Source organism: Phodopus roborovskii, unplaced genomic scaffold (assembly GCF_943737965.1).
Source record: "Phodopus roborovskii unplaced genomic scaffold, PHOROB, whole genome shotgun sequence".
NCBI classification, from domain to species: domain Eukaryota; kingdom Metazoa; phylum Chordata; class Mammalia; order Rodentia; family Cricetidae; genus Phodopus; species Phodopus roborovskii.
Genome location: NW_026125700.1, coordinates 2,110,336 through 2,133,951, shown reverse-complemented (window position 1 = coordinate 2,133,951; position 23,616 = coordinate 2,110,336). Strand labels below are relative to the sequence as shown.

General features: G+C 44.3%; 1 pseudogene; it reads right to left on the bottom strand.

Annotated features, from left to right (window-relative positions):
- Positions 1-1,061: 1,061 nt before the first annotated feature.
- The window catches only part of LOC127217482 (60S ribosomal protein L15-like), a 53,863-nt pseudogene continuing 31,308 nt past the window's right edge, over positions 1,062-23,616 (bottom strand).

Sequence of the window (23,616 nt, the reverse complement as noted above, 5' to 3'; positions counted from 1 at the left end):
TTAATATGTGTGGGTGTGTGTGGGCACACATGTATGTGTGTGTACATGTGCACATGGGTTCAGGCCAGAGGACAGCCTTGGATGTCATCCTTAGAAACACTGTCTGCCTCCTCTGAGGCAGGGTTTCTCGATGGTCTGCAGCTCAACAGTTATGCTAGATTGGCTGTTCAGTGAGCTGCAGGCATCCTCCTGGCTCTGCCTGCCTCCCCAACTCTGGGATTACATGCCTCTGCCACCAGGAATTTTTATGTGGCTTCTGAGCACCCACCTCCTCATGCTTGTGAGGCAAGTCCTCTACTGACTGGACCTTCTCCGCAGTCCCATATCACTCCATTTTTGACAAATGGCCAGGATCATAAAGAGTTTATCCCCAGATCTGTAGGTTTACTAAGGTGGACCATCCCTGTCCTAATTCTGTTTGGTGTTTGCAGAAAAAGTGGCATTCCAGATGGACTTTAGAGACTGGGTAAGAATTCCCTGCACAGAGACTGTGCTGGTTCAACAAGAGGAAACCTGATATGCAGAGGTGCCATGTTGCAAAAGGGATCTGTGTGCCATTAGAGATTGCTCCTAAGTATGTCTGGAGCACAGGTCTAAGAAAGGGTTGCTAGAGCTGAGGCTGAAGGTCCTGGATGGGCTAGAGGTGCCTCCTGGAAGTGATTTTATAGACAATTGAAAACCAGAATTTCAGACAAAAGACAAGTTGATTTTGTTTAGAGGGGGTTCCGGCAATCTGAGATAGGGCTTTTTATTGTTAGCAATTATTTGCTACCTTATTGAGTTATAATTATATATTCAATAAAATATGGCCACTGGAAATGTACAGGTCAGTGTTTTGTTTGCTTTTTTAGAAATGATCTCACCCCATAGAGCACAGGTTGGCTTGGGACTCACAGTATAGCTCAGGCTAGCCTCAAACTCACAGCAATGCTCCTGCATTAACTTGAGCGCTGGAATTATAGCCATGAGCTGCCACACCTACCTTTTTTTGTGCAGAGATCTTTTTCTTTTCTTTTTTTTTTCTTTTTTCTTTTTGACAGTCCTAAATTGTTTACTGGTTATGAAATTTTACAAACATCGCGTATATTAGCGGTAATGGTGGAGCTGCAGAGTGTTGCGCCTTCTCCAGGCTGCACGATGAGAGCCGCCAATAGTGTAGTGAGACTTGTGACCCTGTCCAAGGCCACGGCTCTTGTGGCCAGCAGATGTCAGCCCATGCATCTCTGTGCTTGTGGACTGGTTTGGTGATCCACTGGGTGTGTCAGGGTTCCTTCTGATAGCTTTATGGAATGGATCGATGAGGATAACTCAAAAAACTTATACGTAGACTCTTCACCAACCCAGTAAGAACTGAAGACTCTCAAAGCCCCACAATGACCCAGCTCTCTCCTCAGCAACAGACTGAAGGCTTCGGGCAAACTTTAACTGGTTAACACCATGATGGACAGACTTGCTGTAAGTTGCACTCTTAGGAACTGGGCGTTTGCGGCCACCACGGCGGACACGAATCCTGTATATGAAATAACCTTGCTTGGCCTTGTAACCCAGCCTTTAAGCTTTATCAGGCCAGGTGGGGCGGGGAGCCTTGTGCAGCACAGAGAGCTGGTGGTATTGCCAGCAACCGCAACCGACACTCAGCAGAGAACGCATCACGCATCACGTCGGATTGCTTCCTCTTCCATAGCTCCTGGATGTATTTGTATGCACCCGTCTTGGCTCACCTGCTGGCTGCCGCCAGAGGAAAGGAAGGCCAGGGTGCTTTTTCTTTCTCCTTTTTTAAAAAATGCAATTAAACCCAAGGCCTCTCACATGGTAGGCAAGTATTCTCCCCTGTGCTATTATCTCAGCCCTCAATACATTTTGGTGACTGTGTACATACATGTATTATGGTTTGAATAGACTTACATGTGTACCCCTAAAGGTTCATGAGTTGGGACATTGGTACCCAGTGTAGCTATATGGTGGGAACTCAAGCAGGGCAGGAGGCAGGAGAGGCGGGAGAGGCAGAAGAGGCCATGGAGGAGTGCTGCTTATTGACTCAGTCCTCATGGCTTGCTCAGCCTGCTTTCTCATAGACCCTAAGACCTCTAGTCCAGGGATGGCACTCCCTACAATATGCTGGGCCCTCCATTCTCAGTCGCTAATCTAGAAAATGTCCTAAAGCTGGATCTTATGGAGGCATTTTCTCAATTGATGTTCCCCCCTTTCCAATGACTGTAGCCTGTGCACACATTTCTCCCTGTTTTTGATATTCTAGACCCTCTTCCACCCTGTCCTTGGGGCACAGTAAATATCCCAAGGAACCCAAGGATTCTCACCCATAAGATCATTTATGGAACTCAAGGTTGGATATTTGATTCCAGGATGTCAGTGTGGCAAGGGGTTGCTTCACCAGCCAGAATAATGTTCCTCTGACAGAATTACAGGAAATTGGGTGGCTAGAATGGTATTGCCACACTGACTGGAGACTACACAAAATGCATTTACTATGGATCTGAGTACCATAGAGCTGTCCTAGTGTGGAAAACTCCCATGTTCCCATTATTACCATAATAGCAACAAGTTTGCTTGAAGAGCTTTGCAGTCAGTCTTAGCACCATTTCCCATCTCTGGCTACCCTCATTCTGCTTTCTTTCACTCTAGGTTAGTGCTGCCTGTTCTAGAATCTTGATTAAATGGGACCCAAACTGTATGTAACTTTTGCATCTGATTTCTTTCAGTTAGCATAATGTTTTTGAGATTCTCCATATAGTTTGTTCCCTGTTATTATTGAATGTATTTTATATGCATATTATATGCTACATCTTGATATAAATTATAATGCATACTGATATAACACTGTATTGCCACACCACTACATTTTGTTTATGTATTCATCTAGATATTTGCTGGATACCTGGGCTGTTCTAGGTTAGGACCTTTATACAGTTATTATGGACATTTTTCTAGAAGGTTCCTTGTGGGTATTTGTTTTTATTTTTCTTGGATAATTAATTCTGTTAAAGTCAGAGAGAATTCTATGCATGATTTTGGTCCTTTTAGATTTATTAAGATAATAAATTACGGGCAGTTCCACATGTGCTTGGGATGCATGTATGTTTTGCAGATGTAAGCTGTAGTGTTCCATTCATGTCAATTAGGTCAAGTTGATTGATGATGTTGTTCAGCTTTTCTATATTCTTACCAGTTCTCTGCTTGTTTTATCAGTTATTGTGAGAGAGATGTCAGACTTTCCAACTTTAATTGCAAGTTTGTTATTGATTGTTTCAACTCTGGCGGAGCTGGCTTCATGTATGCGGAGCTGGCTTCATGTATTTTGAAGCTTGTTGTTAGGTATATACATACCAGAGCTACCAGGTTTATGTAGCAAGTACATTTACCTGCTGAGCCATCTATCTCAAGTGCCTTATACTTCTGTTTTGTTTTGTTATTTTTTTGAGATAGGGTTTCTCTGTGTAACAGTAATCCTGGCTGTCTTGGAACTCACTGAGATCCACCTGTCTCTGCTTCCCAAGATCTAGAACTAAAGACATAACCATCACCCTGCAGTTTTTGTTTATTTAGTCTGTTTTTTTTCTTTTTTGTTTTTTTTTGTTTGTTTGTTTTGACACAGGGTTTCTCTGTGTAACAGCCCTGGCTGTCCTAGAACTAGCTCTGTAGACCAGGCTGACCATGAACTCACAGAGATCCACCTGCCTTTGCCTCCCAAGTGCTGGGATTAAAGGAATGGCCCACCATCACCCAGAATTAATTCTTTTTTAAAAAAAATAATTTTATTTTTACTTCATGTTCATTGATGTTTTGTCTACATGTATATCTGTGTGAAGGTGTCAGATCCCCTGCAATTGGAGTTATAGAAACTTGTGAGCTGCCTTTGTGGGTGCTGGGAATTGAACATGGGTCCTTTGAAAGAGCAGCCAGTACTCTTAACCACTGTGCCATATCTTCAACGTTTTTGTTTTGTTTTTTGAGACAGAGTTTCACAATGTAGTTCTAGCTGACATGGAACTCGCTCTATAGACCAGAGTGGCTTCAAACTCAGAGATCTGCCTGCCTCTGTCTCCTAAGGGCTGCAAATAAAGGTGTGTGCCACCATGCTTTATGCTTTGATTTTTTTTTTTTTTGAGACTAGGTCCCATGTAAACTAAGACAGCTTTGAACTTTAAATGTAACCAAGAATGTCCTTGAACTCCTGATCCTCTTCCCCTTACCATTCAACAAGTGCTCTGACTTTAGGTATGTACCACTATGTCTGGCTAAAAAAAAAAAAATAGAATGTTTTTACTCAGCACATTGTAATTATTCATATTTATAGAATAAAGTGTGAAATTTCAGGGGATGATGGTAGTACATTCCTTTGATCCCATCATTTGTGAGGCAGGGGCAGGCAGATCTCTGTGAGTTCGAGGCCAGCCTGGTCTACAGAGTAAGTTCCAAGACAGCCAGGACTGTTACACAGAGAAACCCTGTTTCGATAAAACAAACAAAAAACAAACAAACAAACAAAACAAAAAAGAAAAAAAAACAAATAACAAACAGAAAGTGTGAAATTTCAATAGATCAACTATCATTTATAGGAAACAAATTTACCCATGTATTTACCATATCTGACATTGCTTTTTGCAAATCTCTGTTTCTCTCTTATATTATTTTCCTTCAGCCTGAAGAATTTCCACTAATATCTGTAGTAACATAGATATTTGAGTACTTTAAAATATTGCTCCATTGCCTTCTGGTTTGCTCCATCTTGCTTGAAAAGTCTTTGGGGATCCTTGAGCTTAGTTGTCCTGTACAAAATGTCTTCTTTTCTAGGGTCATTTTGGTTACCTTTTCCTGTCTGTGATTTTTCAGGATTTTACCATGTGATGCCCTAGTTTTAGTTTCTTCATTTGTATCCTTCCTTGAGATGCCCTGGGTATCTTAGATCTGTAGTTTATAGTTCTCATCAAGTTTACCAAAATTTCAACCATTGTTTATTAGAATTTTTGTCTATGGCTTCTCCAGAAATTCTAATTACACACATTAGATTTTGACATGGATGCATATTTCACTGATCCCTGTTAACATTTCTGAAACAATAATTCACATGCCACAAGTTTGCCCATTGAAAGTGCATAATTTAATGACTTTCAGCATATTCATAGGTGTGTGCAGTCCTTGCTACAGTCAGTTTTAGGGCATTTTCATCTGCCTTGAAGAAGCTCCTGACCCCTGTTCTCTGTACTTCATTATCTTTTTTAAAAAATGATGTTTATTCATATGTCTGTGTGTATATCTCTGTTTGTAAGCTCTCTCTCTTTCTACGTGTGTGTGTGTGTGTGTGTGTGTGTGTGTGTGTGTGTATGCTTGTTTTTCTAGGATTTTCTAATGACAGGAAGAAGTTCTAACATAATTTACTCCAGCATGATTGCATGATCACAGTAGAGGGGAAAGACACAATCACATTTGACTTTAATGGGAAGCCGGTAGTTTCCTAGATGGATAAGAGGGAGTAAAAGAGGCAGAAAGACAAATTAGAGGGTTATTTAAATGTCTATGAGTGAGCTAATGCTAATTTCCATTAAAGTAGTTGTGTGGGACTAGAGAGATGTGGGCATACTGGAGGTCTATCTAGGAGGTGGTAGTGGCAAGACTTTTTGACATGTTGGACGTGTGTGGTGTGTGAAATAAAAGGGCAGAGTTCATTTTTCTAGCTTAAACATCTAAGGCAGTGGTGATGCCATTAACTAAGGTAGCTAAGACTGGAGTAGAGGATATTTGCCTTTTCTTAGAGAGGTATATTATTTGGTGCACAGCTAAACTGAAAATGATGGGGTCCCTTGTGGACATGTAGCATTTGATACACTCATGAGCCATCCAGCTGGATAAAGCTGTCAGACATGTAGTTCTGGGGCTCAAAGGAGAGCTGGGGGCTGGAGAAACTAATGGGGGATTTGTAGTCTATAAATAGGCTTTGAGGTTTGATGGGCCAGATAAAGGGTACCGAGAGGAAAGGGCAGCCCAGGGACAGTGCAAGTCCCATTTGCTAGCAGAGCATAGAGGCAATTTGTGATGATGGAGAAAATGGGATAGAACAGGAGCCTTGCTGGTCTTTGTCTTTGGAGAACAAGCCACAGAAGGCATAGGGCCAAGGAATGGCAGAGGACCAGGCTCATGGAGAAGCTGACAGGCCAAAGCAGGGCGCACTCTGCTGACTCACTTCTCTCCTAAGCTTGTCTGGCCCCTCCCTGTCTTACCTACAGCCATAACCACTAACACTATTAAAAAGAAAAGGATAAAAAAAAAGGGGGGGGGGGCAAAACAGAAGCACAATTGGAATAGAAATAGTTTCCAGATACCAAAGTAGAAGAAAACCTCAACTGGTATTTTGGAAGCTAGAGCAGGAGTTGCCACCCTGTCTCCAGTGGTTGGCATTGTCAACTTGGCCTCATGCCCTGCAGCTGGCCACACTCCAACCAGCCCACGAAATTGTATCCCACCTCTGGCTTTGGGAACCATGCCATGTCTTCCTTAGGCAGCCAAGCATGTGGCCAGGCTTAAGGAGCTGAGTGGGAGGCCCCTGGAGCAACTAGGATAGTCAGGGAAAGATGGGAAGGGGATAACACAACCATGTGGCAGGGATAGGAAGGCCTAGAGCGCAGGCCTAGGTATCTATTCTCAGTATCCTCCCTGGTAATTATTCCTTAAACTCTCTCCTGCTTCTCAGTGGGTCATCTATGATATCACCACCCACTGCCTCTAGGGTTTTTTATTCTCTAAGTGAAGCCTGCCTCTTTCCAGTGGGTAGGGAGATCCCCTCAGGCCCAGGAACTCACTACAACTGCTGTGTGCTTGGCTTCTCTATAGTATATTCACAGTCATTTGTCTTATGGTAAACATTGCTATTAGTTCAGATACACAGCATGATGACTGTGGGGAGTTCTGAAGAGCTCTCTTTAATTGTGAACCCCCTTGGGGCATATGGAATAGGATCAACTTCTCCCAAATTTAATTTATATTCAAGTTCTTCAGGACACAACTTTTGGGAGAAGTGAGGTACACTGGGGTTTCTTCTCAATCTCTGATGGAAATGAGCAAACAGTTGTATATGCTAGAGATGATTATAAGACTTGTGGAGTCCCTAGTTGAAAATAATAGATGGAGACAATAGTCAAAAGGTGTGCTGTTTAACCAAATTGTCAATTTGATTTTAAGATTATGAAACATCTGGGTGTGTCTATGAAGGTACTTCCAGAATAGTTTGCAGAGAGAAGATTCTGTCTGAGTGTAGGTGGTACCATCCCATAGGCTGGGTTCCATGCTAAAAAAAAAAAAAAAAAAAAAAAAAAAATCTATTTAAATTTAAAACGAGTAAAAATTGACATTGGCTCACAGTTTCATAAGTGTCAGTCCAGGCTTGCTTGGCCCTATTTCCATGGGCCTGTGTTGAGGTACTACACCACGGGCAGAGCGAGCACTGTGGAGCAGGGTTGCTCATCTCTTGATTGTAAAGAAGCGGAAGACCTGGAAGAAGACACAGACCCGAAGTGCATGCCCTCAGTGACTAACTACTTCCTCCAAACAAGGCTCCAGCTCTGAAAGTTTGCATCACCTCTCAACAATGCCATCAGATTAAGAATCCATTGAGAACCAATCTGTTCACTGAGTCAAAGCCCTCGGTTTTCATCAAATGAGGACCAAACCTCTAGTACATGAGGCTTTAGGGGACATTTACCATTTGGAGCATAACAGAGAGCCCTTAAAAGACTGTGGCACCAAACTCACACTTGAGAAAGGAGACAGTTTTGGGGAAAGAGACTCAGGAAGAAAATGTTCAAAATCTCAGTGAAGTTCTGAGAAATTCTTGGTCAGATTAATGGGAGTTTCCAGAACAAAGTTTGTCTGTTGGAGGAGTCCCGTGTTGAGCAGGAACAGGCTAGATCTAGTATCTCTGCCAGGCTTCTGAATATGCCAGAGAAAGTCTAGAGGAAGCACAGCCTTGGTGTGAACACCACCATAGATTCAAAGAGTAGCAGCTGGCGCTGTCAGTAACTCTTCTCCCAGTAGAAAGTTTTCTGCAAGGGAGATCTAAGGAGTACCTCTATGTGCTTCCTAGCATCCCTACCAACCATGCTTATGACATTTACCTTGCTACCTTGGTCTTTTGGTTTTTCTTTAAGTTAGACATTTCTCCCTTGTTTCATAAACTATAGGGCAGACAATGTTCCCAGGCCTGACTCCTTAGGCTCCACAGCCTGGCCCTGGCTCCTAGAGATCTGCCTTGCTGGAATCTCCCCTTGGAGGAGATAGAGCATACAGACAGTCCCAGAAGGGGATGTGGCTTTGGATTCCAGCACTGGTCAGTTGATCAGCACAGGTGTTAACAGAGCCCAAAGGAAGGGTGCTGCTGCTGTTTTCCTGGTTGGCCCCTTCTGCTCTGAGACTGGCCTGGAAACTCCCTCCTTTCCCTTCCCTTCAAGGAAACTCTGTATGTTCCCTGTAGCTGTGTGGATGACAAATGGCCCTCTATGAGTGCTCATCCAACCTGTCCTGCCTGAGGTAGGAAAGTAGTTGATAGATGACAAGGCACAATGAAACTGCCTCCCAGTAGGATCCTTAGATGAAACATTTCCTCTGCAAAGAGGGTCACAATATAATTCAGGACCCTGGGCAAATACAGAACCTAGTCTAAAGTGTCAAAGGAAGTAGGTGCCTGATTCTTGATGATCTCCCCACTAAAATGACAGAATTGTGATGTATGGAGTTGGGAACATTCTTTTTCTCCCTCCCTCCCTCCGGCCCTCTATCCTTTCTTTCTTCTTCTTTCTTTCTTTCTTTCTTTCTTTTTTTTTTTTTTTTTTTTTTTTTTTTTTGAAGAAGATTCTATGTAACCCCATCTGGTCTTTAACTCACCGTGTAACTCAGGCTGACCTTGAACTTGCAGCAATCCTCTTGGATCAGTGCTGGGATTAGAAGAATGCATAGCCACGTCCCTTGTAACTTAGTTTTTTTCATTGTAATGTCCAAGTTCAGAGTCTGGCAAATAGTATGTGCTCAGTAAATAGTGTTAGATCAGTGAAAGACTGAGTGTCCATTGGATGCAAAAGCCATGTTTAGACACAAGCAGGCTCCGCTGATGGGATCTTCTAGCTTGATGGGATAGCACAGCTCCTTTGGCAACAGACACAGAGCTGGACTGACTCTGCAAAGGAGCTAGACACATAAGGACACACTTAAATCTGTGAACAAGAACATAGCTGGCTGCAGCTGGTTGGGAAAAGCCTTGGTGTTGTGGAGGACAGAGGAATGATGGAGGTGACAAGAGCTGCCTGAGTGTTTCCTTTCTAAGTTCTCTATTTATAGGGAACACATGTTCTGAACTAAAATTCCAAACACAAGGGACTAAATGTGAGAAAGTGGGGCTGGCCCAAAAATGCTGACAGGATACTTCCTGGTCTCAGGCTGGAGCTGCTCTCCATGAGGGACGTGCAGATGGAGGCCAGTCTTTCTTCTGGTGTTTGAGCCAAGTTTTGAGGCAGTGGTTACCAGTGGACCATCTTTTTGCTGGATGGAGATTGGCACAAGTCATGTGCCAATTTACTGTTCCTTGACTTATTTGACCTAAGAGAGTGAACACTTGATTGCAGCCCACCTCAGCATGGCCACCCTTCTGGTACATCAAATACCTTGGCATCTACTCCTTCCAGTAAAATAATCATCCTACTGCTTTTGGGCTAAGATCAAATGCAACCAGAGAAAACCTATTGTATTTTAACACAAAGTACCTTTAGATCCTAGCTGCTCACCACCAGATGGAGACAGCAATTGCCCAGAGAACAAATTCCAAGAGCTTGCCTTCCCTGGGGGAGATTATTGTGTGCTACTTCAAATTCAGTGAGGGCTGAAAATGGAGAGGGAAAGAGCCGATGAGTCAGTATGGATTCCATGAGATGTCGTGGAGCTATAGAGATGAATTTGGTGGGCACCCTTCACGTGTCATCTCAGCAAACAGATTAGGTTGAAGGCATAGGCTACACGTTAGGGTTCAGATTCAGCAGTGGTCAAGCTTTGACCAGAGCTGGACTGAAGGACAGTAGATCATGTCCAAATGGAATGACAATATTGGTCTCTACTGAACTGTAACCTCCTACTTTAACCAGACTAGAGATTTAGCTAGGGTGTTAGAATTGATTCACAAAGACTTGTTTCACACACCTTTGAAGAACTCAGAATTAAGAACTTTGATTCTAGCTAAAAGTAGTCCCCATTCATTCAGCCATGATGGATGCAGTAACAAGCTCAACTTGAGCTGGCCATATGTGGCAGTTCTTTTAGAGGTTGAGACTTGGCTGAGAGCAGAGTTTGGTGGGTCATTGTCCTTTCTAGTGGAGGAGAGAACATGCTGTCTCAATGGAAGATAGGTTCTGAGGGAAAGGGATGTGGAAAGTTAGACACAAGATAAGGGCTCTAGCACTGAACTCAATGCCCTCTCCCAACCTTGGTTGCTGCTACTATGTAAGAACTGAGCTTGTATATATGTGTTTATGTATGTATGTATGCATGCATGTATGTATGTATTATGTATTTTCTAGACAGGGTTTCTCTGTGTAACAGCCCTGGTTATCCTGGTACATGCTTTGTAGACCAGGCTGGCCTTAAACTCACAAAGATCTGTGTGCCTCTTCCTTCCCAGTACTGGGAAGAAAGGCAAGCACCACCATGTCTGGCAGAATTACACCCAGACATTGTCTTCAGGACACCCTCAGAGGAAGATCTAACGTACCATCTTCAGATGAGTCAATAGAAGCTGAACTGGTCTAAACATTCAGAACAGGATAGGATTCCAGAGATTTTTGATAACTATCATTTTGTTAATAATTTATTTTTAATGTTGTGTATGTACATGTGTATGACTGTATATGTGAATTCAGATGCCCACACAGGTCAGAGCCATTGGATCCCCTTGGAGCTAGAGTTATACAAGGTTGTGAGCTGCCCACTTTGTTCTGGGAACTGAACTCAGGTCCTCTGCTGAAGCCTTAAGCACTCAATATCTGAGCCATCTTTGGAGTCCCTGATGTCAATTTTTGCTAACTAATGTTTCCTAGGCTTGGAGCCTACTATGGAACTCCCCAGAGGACAAATGGGCACTAGATTTTCTGCATCCCTGACACCAAACTGTCAAACATGTCTCATCTATAATACCCTTCCTCTCCAGTGTGCCTGAAAGTTTGCCCCCCTTTGCATTTCTCAGGGCCCATTTAGGCAAGAGCCAGTTCCCTAGTCTATGTGCCATCTCTACAGATTCACCCCCAAATGACTGGGTTGGAGCTATGAACCCAAACCCTTACCACATCCCGCCCCACTGTCTCCCTAAACCCTGTTGCTGTCCACAGCTTTCCCGCCTTCTGTTAACTGTGTGGGGAGGACTTGGCAGCACACACATGAGGTTTGCTGGCCTTCATCCAGGCTGAATTCACATGGGCCCCCTAGAGACTCCGTCTCAGCCTTAGCTGATTGTGAGCAATAGTTCAGTTTTAGCTCATCTGCGGATTTCATCAGAGTGCTATTTACTGACATCCTAAAAAATTTTTTATCTAAAGCTGTTCCTGGAGCCTAAGCCTGGAGTTGGTTACTTTGGCTGGTCACAAGCTGGTGTTAAAGAAGTGGAAAATACAGATCTGGGCTTGCTTTGAGTCTAGAGACTTGGACTAGAACAGCTACAGACAGAGTCCAAGGTCAGATATCATTTCACATTGAACCTATGTCTTATGCATAGTCAGACTCTGTTGCCTAAACTCTGGGATGACTCTGGGATGGCAGTACATGAAATATACTAAAAAAACAAGCCTAGAAAGTTGTAAGGATGCTGTCATAGAAACTCATCTGTCTCCTCGCTTACCTTGGTATTGATGTCATCAAGTGATTTGGACATTGGCTTTCCTTCATTAGAAAAATGATCCTGTTGCTTGAATGCGTCCCTCCAAAGCATATATATTGGAAAAGTAATCCCCAAGTCACATTCAAATTTGGAGAAGGGCATTTGGGGATGGAATAAAGTTTAAGTGATATCATGAAGATTGGGCACTGTGACCGTATTCTCAACTATAAGAGGAGAGAGACCCTCGCTGGTACTCTTGCTCTAGCTTGCTCTGTTAGGATGCAGTACAAAGTGTTTACCAGATTCTGAACAGACCCTGTGGCAGGGGAAGACAGTGCAGAGGCTCCTGCATCTTGTATTCTTGCTGAGGTCATTTAAGGTTTAACTAGAGTTTGATCTCCTCGATGGGGAATCCTGTGAAAAGTTACCTAACTCTATTCTAGGAACCCGGGGTCAGGATGTCCTAGCTAATTTATCTTACTTTTTGTTAAACTGACTGCATGTGTGGATGTGTAGAGCTCCCTCCAGCTAACTGCTCATCTTAGCTTCTGTTAAACTGCTTGCTCTGTGAAATGAATAACCCCCACCCCACAATGGTCAAGTGAGTTACTAGGACATACCTTTTGTCTTCAAAAACCCTGTGTTTCTGGACACTCAGGGCCACATCTAGGTTCTTAAATACCTGGGTATGGTCCCAACAAACTAGAATAAAGACTTTCAATTGACTATATACTATGTCTGAGTGGTCATCTCCGGTGGGCTTCCTGTAGCAATTTCAGCCCTGTACTTTGGGACTTTCTAACTTCTAAACCTCTATGCTTTATAAGTTAGCCAGGTTGTAGCATTTAGTTGTAGCAGCAGAAAATGGGATGAGACAGAAGAGATAATAATGGTGTACAGAAGGAAACTGTTCTGGCCCCTCTCTCTTCCCTTGCATCACCCTCTGGCTCTGGCTGTAGTGTTATGGAATTTTCCAAGAGGGAGGTTTCTACATAATCTTATTGCCTTATTCTGTTATATATGATGATAGACTTCATAGAGTCACTTTCATACAAGTATATTGTGTGCTTTGGTCATATTTACCCCTTTTCCGCCTCTCACTTCCCCCTTCATTCCTAAAGTCACTTCTACTTTCATGTATATGTGAATATATACTTTCATATAATACTCTTCCAAGATTCATGAGTTCGAATCATATTGAAAGGGTGGCAGTATAGGAAATTGAACCTCTCGGGGGTGGTAGAGTCATCAGGGCAAGTAATGCCCCTATGAATAATCAGGGTCTCTTCTTCCCTCCCTCCCTCCCTTGCCCTCTCCCTCCTTTCTTTTTCTCCCTGCCCCTCCCTCTCCCATCCATCTTTCTCCCTCCTTTTCTCTCTCTCTGCCCTGGAAAATTCAAGATGGCCCTATACAAACCATGGAAAAGACTATTACCAAAAAAAAAAACTGTATCATAACAGTGTGCAGATTTCAGACTTGTAGCCTCCAGACCTTTGAACTGTACATCGAAGCTTCCCAGTCTGTGGTGTCCCATTGTAGAAGCTTGAGCAGACAAATACAAGAGTATTCCTAAATGAGATGATTTCTCTACAGGAGTTTGAAGAGTCAGTGGATTCCGGATGGCTAGTAGAAGGAGGGGAGAAAGGCAGTGAACTAAGACGCACACTACAAGCAAAGGTGTAGAAGGCTGAGGAGTTAGGTGGGTTGGGGAGCTGCAGCTGTTTCAGCACAGTTGTTGGACTTTAGCCTTCCAGTGCCTGGCAGAGTGCCTGGTAAGTAGCTGCTGCTCAGCAGATGCCGAGCAAGCAAAAGCAGTTCCTTGTTCTCTGGGCATCATGTGCATTTGTAGAGTGCCCATCCCCTGTGTATCCTCCTAGACTGCCAGCTAGTTAAGACTACGTCTGTGATAGAGAAGCGAACACTTAAGATGCTACAGAGGTCAGGAAAGAGACTCATCTAGAATCCTTTTCTCTTGGCTCCCAGCCCAGTGCTCTTTCCACTTCATTGACTTGTCTCTTTCATCTCTCTCCCTTCTTTCCCTCCCTTAAGTGACTTTAACACACAGAGGCAGAGACAGACATACCACAACAGACGCACACGCTCAAACTTACTCTGTAGCTCACTGTTATTCAGGTTGTTCTTACCTAGTGTATTCTGCTTATCTCTCCAAGTGTACTGTCAGCTTCTTCGAGTGGACATTTGGGATTGCTTCTAAATTCTCTACTCTGAACAGTCAATGTGAAAAGAAAGACAGCACCAAGAATTGAAGAATCGTTGCCCAAGAGCTTTGTGGATTAATTATTAGGGGCTGGCTGCCTTGAACTTGAAAGTTCCAACCCTTTCTGTGTACAAGTGAAGCCAATGTGGCAAAGAGCTTGCTGCTTGGAAATGGAGGGCGAACAGTCCTCTACTGCAGCAGAAGGGTGGTTCTTTCTTATTTCGAGAATAACTTGTTTTCCTGAAATGTGTGTGGGAGTCCTGTTTTGATGAACTTGGGGAATCATTACTTGAAGAAATCGTATGGTGACATGTTTAAACTAATGATATTAAATCATTGAATTAATCCATTTCGTTCCTCAATACATCTTTTGCTTTATAGAGTTGAGATGTATTCACGTACCAATTATCCAAGAAAAAAAATTCATTTATGTCACTGTACCTATCCAGCCTAGTAAATACCAACAGTGAGTAAATGCATGCTGACTTAAGAAAGTAAATCCATGTTTCTTAGTTAAAGTACATTGCTTTATAAAGGGAGGAGAGAAACATTGCCTGATGGGCCTACTATGTTTTAATGGGACAAGAAGCTGTGTATGAACAAGATTACTTTTTCCAACTGTTCTCATAAATCAGAAGTGTAATATGGATTTATATTTAAATCTCATTGGAACTTAAATGGATCTTTCTCCCATGGAAGCCACCTGAGTCACTAGAACTCTCAGCCAAAGGGCCTGGTTCCAGCAACCCCAACACTCTGGGTGGAACAATACTCTCCATGACAATGCAGCCAGCCATGGGGCAAGCAGTGGTAAACGAGAAAGGGATTGATTTTAGTGTGGCCATAGTAAGAAGAAACAGGGGGATTACCAGTCTTTCTCCATGGTACTGACCAGAGGTTGAGGTCTGCAGAGGAGGAAGAATTGAATTAGGAACTAAGAAGTGTGGATAGTAAATCAGTCTTGGACAAACTGGGCTCACCTTATCCTTATCTCAGCTATGGCCGTAGGGAGTACCACTGACTGGCCCCTGGGAGGTCTTCATGTCCTGAGGGGGCCAGTCAAGATGACTGCTCTTGGAGCTAAGCATTCCTGGAGCTGGAGATAAGGTGGAGGAAAACTCAGGAACTCAGAGAATGAGGAGGGTTAAGGAGTAAAAGGGCATCAGTCCAGATGACTACAAAGACAAGGTCATTGTTTAATTCCCCAACTGCAAAGGATCCTCTATTACAATTCTTTTTTTGTTTCTGTCTTTCCAGGCAGGGTTTCTCTGTATTGCTTTGGAGCCTGTCCTGGAACTCTCTGTAGACCAAGTTGGACCCAAACTCACAAAGATCCGCCGCCTGCCTCTGCCTCCCGAGCGCTGGAATTAAAGATAAAAGGCATGTGCCACCAATGCCTGGCCCTCTATTACAATTCTTGTGAGTTGTGTTTACATCTCTCTTCTGTCACTTTCTGAGTGACCTTGGGCAAGTGGGTTGGCATTTCTGGCCCTCAGGTTTTCCTTGCTATAAAATGGAGACAATCCTAACCATTGCCTCAAAGGATTGTTATGCCAATGAAAAGTCACTCTGCGAAGAGTGAAGACGGATTGAAGTGGATGAAGGCAGTCGCTGTGAGGCATTGAAATAGCCTTTTCCTACAGTGACCATGAACCTCAGGTTACATTACATTAGGGGTGATTCTCCCTAAGATTAGACTATGCTGTAACCTATTTCTCCTGATGGCAAAGGCAGGCCTGAGATTTGAAAGGCAGGGAAGGCAATAGTCATATTTCTCCATGACATGTCTATGGGCAAGGTGTCCATCACAGAGAGGATGACAGTCATGGACGTAACCATAAGCAAGAGCTTGTTTGGATACCTTATGCACTCAGAGTCATGGGCCGTACACATCCTGAAAGCTTTCTGCAGTAGATGAAGCTGTTCTTCCTTTCCTCACGTCAGCCTAGATTAGGCCACCTACAGCTGTAGGAGCTTACTTCCAGCATGTGACTGCTTTCAACCTTTGCCTTACCGCCCCTAGCACCGGCAGGTTCTCTGCAGTGTGGAGGAGACAGAAACCCTGAGGGTAGTCTTTAACTGATGAAGGATAGGAATCAGTGGACAAATACTCTAGTCTTCTAGCAGGATGAGTCATAGGAGTGCACTCATTTTATTGGTGGGCTCCCAGCAGGATGCTGCGTGTTCTGGCAGCAACCTGAGAATTTATATAGTCTTCCCCACCCCGCCCCCAAGACAGGGTTTCTTTGTGTAGCTCTGTAGATCACAAAGATCCACCTGCCCCTGCATTCAAAATGTGGGGGTTTAAAACCTTACGCTACCACAGCCTAGTTTTTTTTTGTTTTGTTTTGTTTTGTTTTGTTTTAGGCAGGCAGGCAGTCTCAAACTTGCTAGGTTGCCCAGAATGACCTTGAATTTCTGATCCTCCTGCTTCTACTTCCAGGTAGTGCTGGACAGGGAGGATGCACAACCACACCCAATTGTTTCTACGGTGCTGGAGATCAAATCCATTACCATCTTACATCCAGTACATTCTGAAAAAGTACCCTAGCAACTGAGCTACATCTGAAGTCCTGCCCAAGCCATCCCTTCATTGATTTTTCTCTTAATTCCCATTCACTCACCCCCCGCCCCCGACGCTTTTGTGCATGTGCTCATGTGATGCACTCCCTGGTAAACTACCCAAACCCAAGTGTCTCTGTGCAGGTCTGCTTTTTCCTTTCTCCTTCCCTCCTCTCTCTCTCTCTCTCTCTCTCTCTCTCTCTCTCTCTCTCTCTCTCTCTCTCTCAGAAAGGGGGAAGGAAATAACCCTAAACAAAAACACCTTTCATTTCTTCTACTGTTCACACAAGATCCAGGTGTAGGGAAACAAGAGCCTGAGAAAAGCTCGTTACAAAAGAAATGTAATAACCCTGCTGGACATCTGTTTTCAAAGCTCTTTCCTTGGCGTACCTCCTTGTTATTGAAAGCAGGAGGAGCAGCAAGGCCATCACCGGGGAGCTGGTGAGAAATGCAGAGCCACCCAGCTGGCTGCTTTCGAATCTGCATGTGTAGGAGCTCAGCAGGTGCTCTGTGTTGGAACTCTGCAGGGGCTCCTGCCTACACTGCAGTTGGGCACTGGGTCTTACCTTGCTATCTTCCTGGCCCCCACACAGTCTGATCAGGGAGCCCATGTCACTGTTTGTAGTATGCTGACATTGTTCTTTTGAATTCATACCACCCAGAATTTAGGATGTGTCCTTTTGCCTGAGGTCTCCATAGAAATGGGCCCTCGATCCAACGACTAGCATTGTAATAAGAAGGGTTGTGTGTGTGATGTGGGGGGAGGAGAATGTGGGTCAATCCTACAGTGCTTACCCAGCATGTGTCCAAGGCCATGGGTTACATCTCCAACACACACACACACACACACACACACACACACACACAGAGAGAGAGAGAGAGAGAGAGAGAGAGAGAGAGAGAGAGAGAGAGAGAGAGAGAGAGGAGGCAGAGACAGAGGCAGAGGCAGAAGGACAGAAAGACAGAGTTTTGCTACCTGGAAGGGGGAAGGAAGATCATCCACTAGAACCTTTGGAGGGAACATGGCCTTGCTGATGCCTTGATTTAGGAGTCCTAGCCTCCAGAACTGTGGGGATTTCTTCTCCCTTCTCTTCCCCTCCACTTTGTCTTCATCATCTTCGTTCTCTTAGTAGGGTCAAACCTAGGGCTTTTCACATTCTAAGCAATTGCCATGTTACTGAGCTGTATTTTCTAGAACCAAACCCACGGTATCAGCGTCAGCAGGGCTGTATTGCATCTGAAGGCTCGGGGGTGGATCTGCTTCCATGTCCTTCCCTGCTTCTCGATGCTATGCCATGCCTTGGCTCTCCATGTTGGCAGTGGTCAACACAGTCTTTTCTCCTATGACACCATTCTGAATCTTACTCTTCTGCGTCCTGCTTTCATTTATAAAGACCTTATTTATGTTGGGCGCTTCTGGCCAACTCAGTGTAGCTCCCAAACCTCTGTGTTCTAAAGACATCTGATCGGCAGCTGTTACACTCACACAACATTTTCACAGGTTCTGATGAATGGGATGTGTGCATCATCTGAGAAGCATTATTCTGCTTACCCCGCCCTCCTGATTTGCATATATACTTCCTTCCATCCTCATATACTCTTTTCAGAGAGGTTATTTGTCCATTTTTCAGACAAGATCCCGAGGCTCACCAAGGTGGCCTGCTTAGGGTGATTCCGTGTCTTTCTCATAAAGCTTCATCTACCTGTTATAACTGGTACAGCTGCAGTGGAACACCAAAAGCAGGGTACTCACATTGACACAATGCTGTTAAACAGATTGTAGACCTATTCATGATTATTTTCAGGCAGGGTCTTACTGTAGAGCCCCGGCTGGGCTGGAATTCACTATTTAGATGAGTCTGGCTTCAAACTCACAGAGCTATGCTTGCCTCTGCCCCCTGAGTGTTAGCTTAGTCTGTTTGTTTTTAATTGTGTGTATGACTATTTTCCTGCATATATGTCTGTGCCTCACATACATACCTGGAGGCTGTAGAAGCCAGAAAAGGGTGGTTGATTCTGGGGAAATGAAGACTAAGCCACCATATGAGCACTGGGAACTGAACCAGGGCCTTCTGAATGAGCAGCAAGTGTTTGTGTCCACTCAGCCATCTCGCCAGCTCCCTGTGTGCTAGGATTAAATGCATGTACTACTAAGTTCACTTTAATAAGTTTTTTGTTGTTATCTATGTTAATAAAAACCAGCATGCCACAGGATAGTGCACACAGTGTATGTTAAACACACAGACTCACAGACACACAACCATACATTTCTCTAGTTACCTTTTACGGGTATATAATATCTGTACATAAGCAACTGTATGGACCAGTGCTTGGAATGCCCAAAACTCTAGCTGTTACTAACTCCAGTAAAAGGCCTGGAATGAGAACAGAGTTTCAAGGAAATTTTTTCAAGATACCTGAATAGTTTGTTGTTTTGCTTTTGTCTTGTCAAGGTATTCCTTGGTACATTTTCTAACTAAACATGTATTTTCACAATAATGGGGCACAGAAAACTTGGTGGTTGCCAAGGGTTACGGATGGCTAGAACGAGTGGGTGGTGTGGTTGTGAAAGGATGACATGTGGGAGTTTGTTTACTGTGATGGTTACACAAAACTGTACACATAATGAAGTTGTACAGGATCATACACACGAATATTCGCCCACAAAGGAGTGTGTACAAAACCCACAGACCAATCCTATGCTAGTTGTCTAGGTTTTCTTCCTTTATCCTTATTGTACACTTCTGTGAGGCCTCTGTGTACATGTACACCTTACATTTCTCTAATGTGTAGCCAAACTGTGCTTTCTACAACATGACAAGGAGACATGAAGTTTCAGTGACCAGACAGACAAGTGGCACAAACCGTGCCATCCAGTAGGCCCCTATGTGAACGCCACTGGGGACACATTCATTCATGATGGGGGTTGACATCAATGGACTTGTGGGCTTTGGCATTTTTGGGACTTGGTATTGCCAGGCTCAGTTCAGGTGTCTGCACATGCCCAGACTAGTCTCTTTTGGTCGTCACTCTGCCTCAGCTAGCTCTAAAGGTGGAGGGGTCTAAGAGAGGTTCTTGTATTTTGAGGAAAACATGTATCGTTTGCATGATGTTTATTTTGACTTAATGCTTCCTAGCCTTGAAAAAACCACATGCCATCCTGGAACAACCAGTGGTAGAGGTGCTGATGAGTGCCCTTTGTTCAAGGAAAACCGAAGGCCAGAGAGGAGAACTAATTTACCAAAGGTGGCGCAGCTAACTAGCTGTCTCCTAAAACGCATTCACACTGGAGGCGGAGGGGTGTTGGAGCAAGGCAGTGTGGAATGGTCAGCTGAGTGTCTTATCCCTTGCCTGGGATGAGTCCCTCAGCAACTGGGAAATGGTCATATGGTCAAGCCTTGTCTACTTGAATACTGCCATATGTGAATGGGGAATTGATCATCGACCAATCCCAGTTCCATAGTCATTTACCCACAGATCCACCCACTACCCTGGAGCCTGTGTGTCAGAAAGTAGGAAGTGGTGGTAGAGGAAAGGCACAAATGTAGGAATTATAAACGTTTAAAACCAGTTTTCCCTCAGCCAGGCATTGGTGGCGCACACCTTTAATCCCAGCACTTGGGAGGCAGAGGCAGGCCCATCTCTGTGAGTTCAAAGCCAGCCTGGTCTACACAGTGAGTTCCAGGACAGGCTCCAAAGCAATACAGAGAACCCCTGTCTCAAAAAACAAACAAACAAAAATAAAAACAAACACCCCCCCCAAAAAAGAAAAAAACAATTTTCCCAAGCCAGTCAACATTTCAGCATGGAGGGCTGGGGGTCATACAGGCCCCCCACTTCCATCTGAAGAGCTATGGACAGTTGATAGTTGCTGGGAGTGGGGGAGTCAGTTTTCTCTAAAAGTATGGCCCTTGATAAGGCAGCCATGTTCCAGTGAATTGCCCCCACCCAGGTTGGACTTGGTGGGTTATACAAATAAGGAGGACCTGAAGTGGGGAGGGTAGAAGTAGGGATGGCATTGAGGGATCTGGGAGGGGTTGGGGGAGAAGTGGGGAGCATCCAATATGATCAAAATGCATTGCATATATGTATGGAATTCTCAAAGAACTGATAAAATTATTTTATAAGAAACAAACCACACTAGGTAGAATGTAAAATGAAATTTAAAATAAATAAATTATATATAAAAAAGAAACAAACTTTCTTGAGCTCAGAAAGGTTTAATTTCTCTTTTTATCCATGCATCAATAGGGAGGAAGGACAAGCTCTAGGTGCTTTGCTGAAGAAGCAGGGAAACCGAGTCCCACTGAAAGATTAAGGGGTTTGTCTCGGGTTATAGATCAAATTACAAAGAGTTGGCTGAAGGCCTGCATTTTAGCCCACGACTCCTACCAATACACTGTATTGGCTCTTTTCCTGACTGTCATGTCTTGTGCTCATGGACACACCCAAGAGACACGGTACTCTAACCACAGCTCCATCCTGCCCTTTACAGTTGGATATCACGTCACCCTGGAAGAATGAAGTCACTCTGTGGACCTGGAAGAATGAGGAAGACATTCCAGCCAAAGATATCCAATGCTTCCCCTGTATGGAGTAATTCTTTAGACTGTTAAGCACGCATGTATCTATATGCTTTGAGTGAAACAAAATTGTTGCTTGAGGTGCTTCCGAGAATTGCTAGGGAAACTTTTAGATGTGAGATTTCACCAGGGGTCTGAAGGAACCAGAGAAAAGAGAAGGGCACCAATGGAAAGGTCCCCAATGACAGCCGATCTTGTTTAAAGTATCAAGTGAATAGCATTGGGTATAAGGTTGGCGTGGCAGGGAATGCTTTTCCCACGTGGCTCAGATGCATGCACCACCAGTGTGGCCTTGACACACTGGTAAGGATTCAGGCATTACGCTGGCCTGCCCGTTACCTGACAGAATGCACTCAGGCAGTATCCTGGGTTCCATATCTACTAACTGGTCTGGACAGAAGTGCAAAGGACCCCTATAAAAGAAAGACCCCCCCCACTTGTGCTCTCTTCTTCCCCCCCTCTTTCTTTCCTGCTGTTTCCCTGGGGCAGACAGGACTTTTCCTGTCTCCCTCTTCTCTTCTGTCTCACGCTCTCTATTTATCTCTGTGTCTCTTTACCTCTTTTCTCTTTCCTTCCCCCTTCCCTCCCCTTTCTAATTAATCTTCTCACTAAGCTCTGTCTGCCTGGCATTTGTGTCAGGCATTGTGTGGGCCCCCCCTCACCCTTGCCTGCCTTGGAATCTTCCAGGGTTCACCTCGGGCATTATCATAACAACACCCCTGTTGGAAAATGGGATTCTATATTCCTTCTTTAGAAGCTGGGTGGGATTTTGACTAGTTAGAAATGAAGTTAGGTGACTTCTGAGGTGAGGTCATAAAAACGTTTCTTCCTTTATGTGCTTGTTCCTGTGACCTTGTGACAGTCACTGTGCTGGGAGGGAACAGAGGAACTCTCACAGCAGGCCCTCTTGAGTCTTAGAGAGCCCACAGGAATTGGAAGATGCCCTGGCCTGCCCCTCACTGCTCCTGTTGTCTTCCTCATGCCTAGTGCTTCAACTCTACTGTCCCACTGCACTTAACCCACTTAACGGAAGGGGGGGGGGCACCAAAACTGAACAGCCAAGCTAAGCACTTCCCAGCTTCTCATTGGCAGGAGCCACAAGAAATACAAACATGACTGCTGATAGCGTGCGAGCTTGTGTGTAGATCAGAGGACAACATTATGAACCTTCCTCAGTTGCTCTCCAACTTGGTTTTTGAAGCAGGGTGTCAGTGGACCTGGAGCTCAGCAATTTGGCCAGGCTAGCCATATTTACCAGGAAGCCACAAGATCCTCCTGTCTCTGCCTTCCCAGCATAGGATTACATGCACACGTCTATTGTGCTTGGCTTTTTTTTTTTTTTTTTTTTTTTTTTTTTTTTAATGTAGGTGCTAGGGGTCTGAATTGTAGCCAGCACTTTACCCAGTGAGCCAGAACCCCAGCTTTGAATACTTCGATCTGAAGCCACTGAGTTTTGGGATGACCACGAGAAACGAGTGAGGTTAAGGAAAGCAGAGGGATAGTGTAGAAAGAGTACTTTGGTCGCAGTTTAAATGTTTTAGTGGAGACGTTATCAGGAGTTTTTAATACGTTACTGAATCTTCCCAACTCATTTTCTAACTAACCTGGGAGGACTCTCCCATTAGCTATCACACTATTGAGAGAGTGAATGGACCCTAAGAAATTGGAATTTTCTCAGGAATCTCATGCTGGGAGAAGGAAACAGCCTGGGCCCTGGTGTCAGCCAGATTGGAAACCTGTCTCAGGGAACGATTTCACACAGTTCTGGCAATTTGTCAAATAACCTTGCAGGGGAAACTGGTACAAAGACAAGAGAGATGATGGGCGTGACCACACCTTGACCAGGACTGCTTAGCTATGCATGCCTCTTGCCCCTCTGTTCAAATGTAAACCTCATGGCAGGACCCCAAAGATGAACTTGAAGGGCCAATGAACTTCTTTGTTCCTCTTCACAATGAATACCTCTCCTTTGAGCAAGAGAGAGACAGAGGAAGGGGGGGAGGGAATGGGAGCACTAATTTAGAAGTCAAGAGGCCTGCTCTTGGGCTCTCACTGTCAACAACTCGCTGTGTGAACTTGAGGAAGAGCTTTCCCTCCTGGCCTCAGTTTCATTATTGGTGAAAACAAGAGGTTAGAAAGCCCTCTGGTATTAAAATGGCCTTTCTAGTGAAAAGCCTCGGAGGAGTTTGAACTTTGCCCTTCTGCAACAGGAACTATTGAGTAAACGATAACCTGCAGAGAAAAGGCTCCAGAGATAAGGTCTTTGTAGGTGAAGATAGGGTTAGGAAATCTTTCCTTTTCTCAGGTGAGTGGAAGGTGATGCACGACAGGAGAGATAAGGATAGGAGGTTGGGAAGGTCAGAGGCTAGATTCAGTCAACACAGCACGGGTGC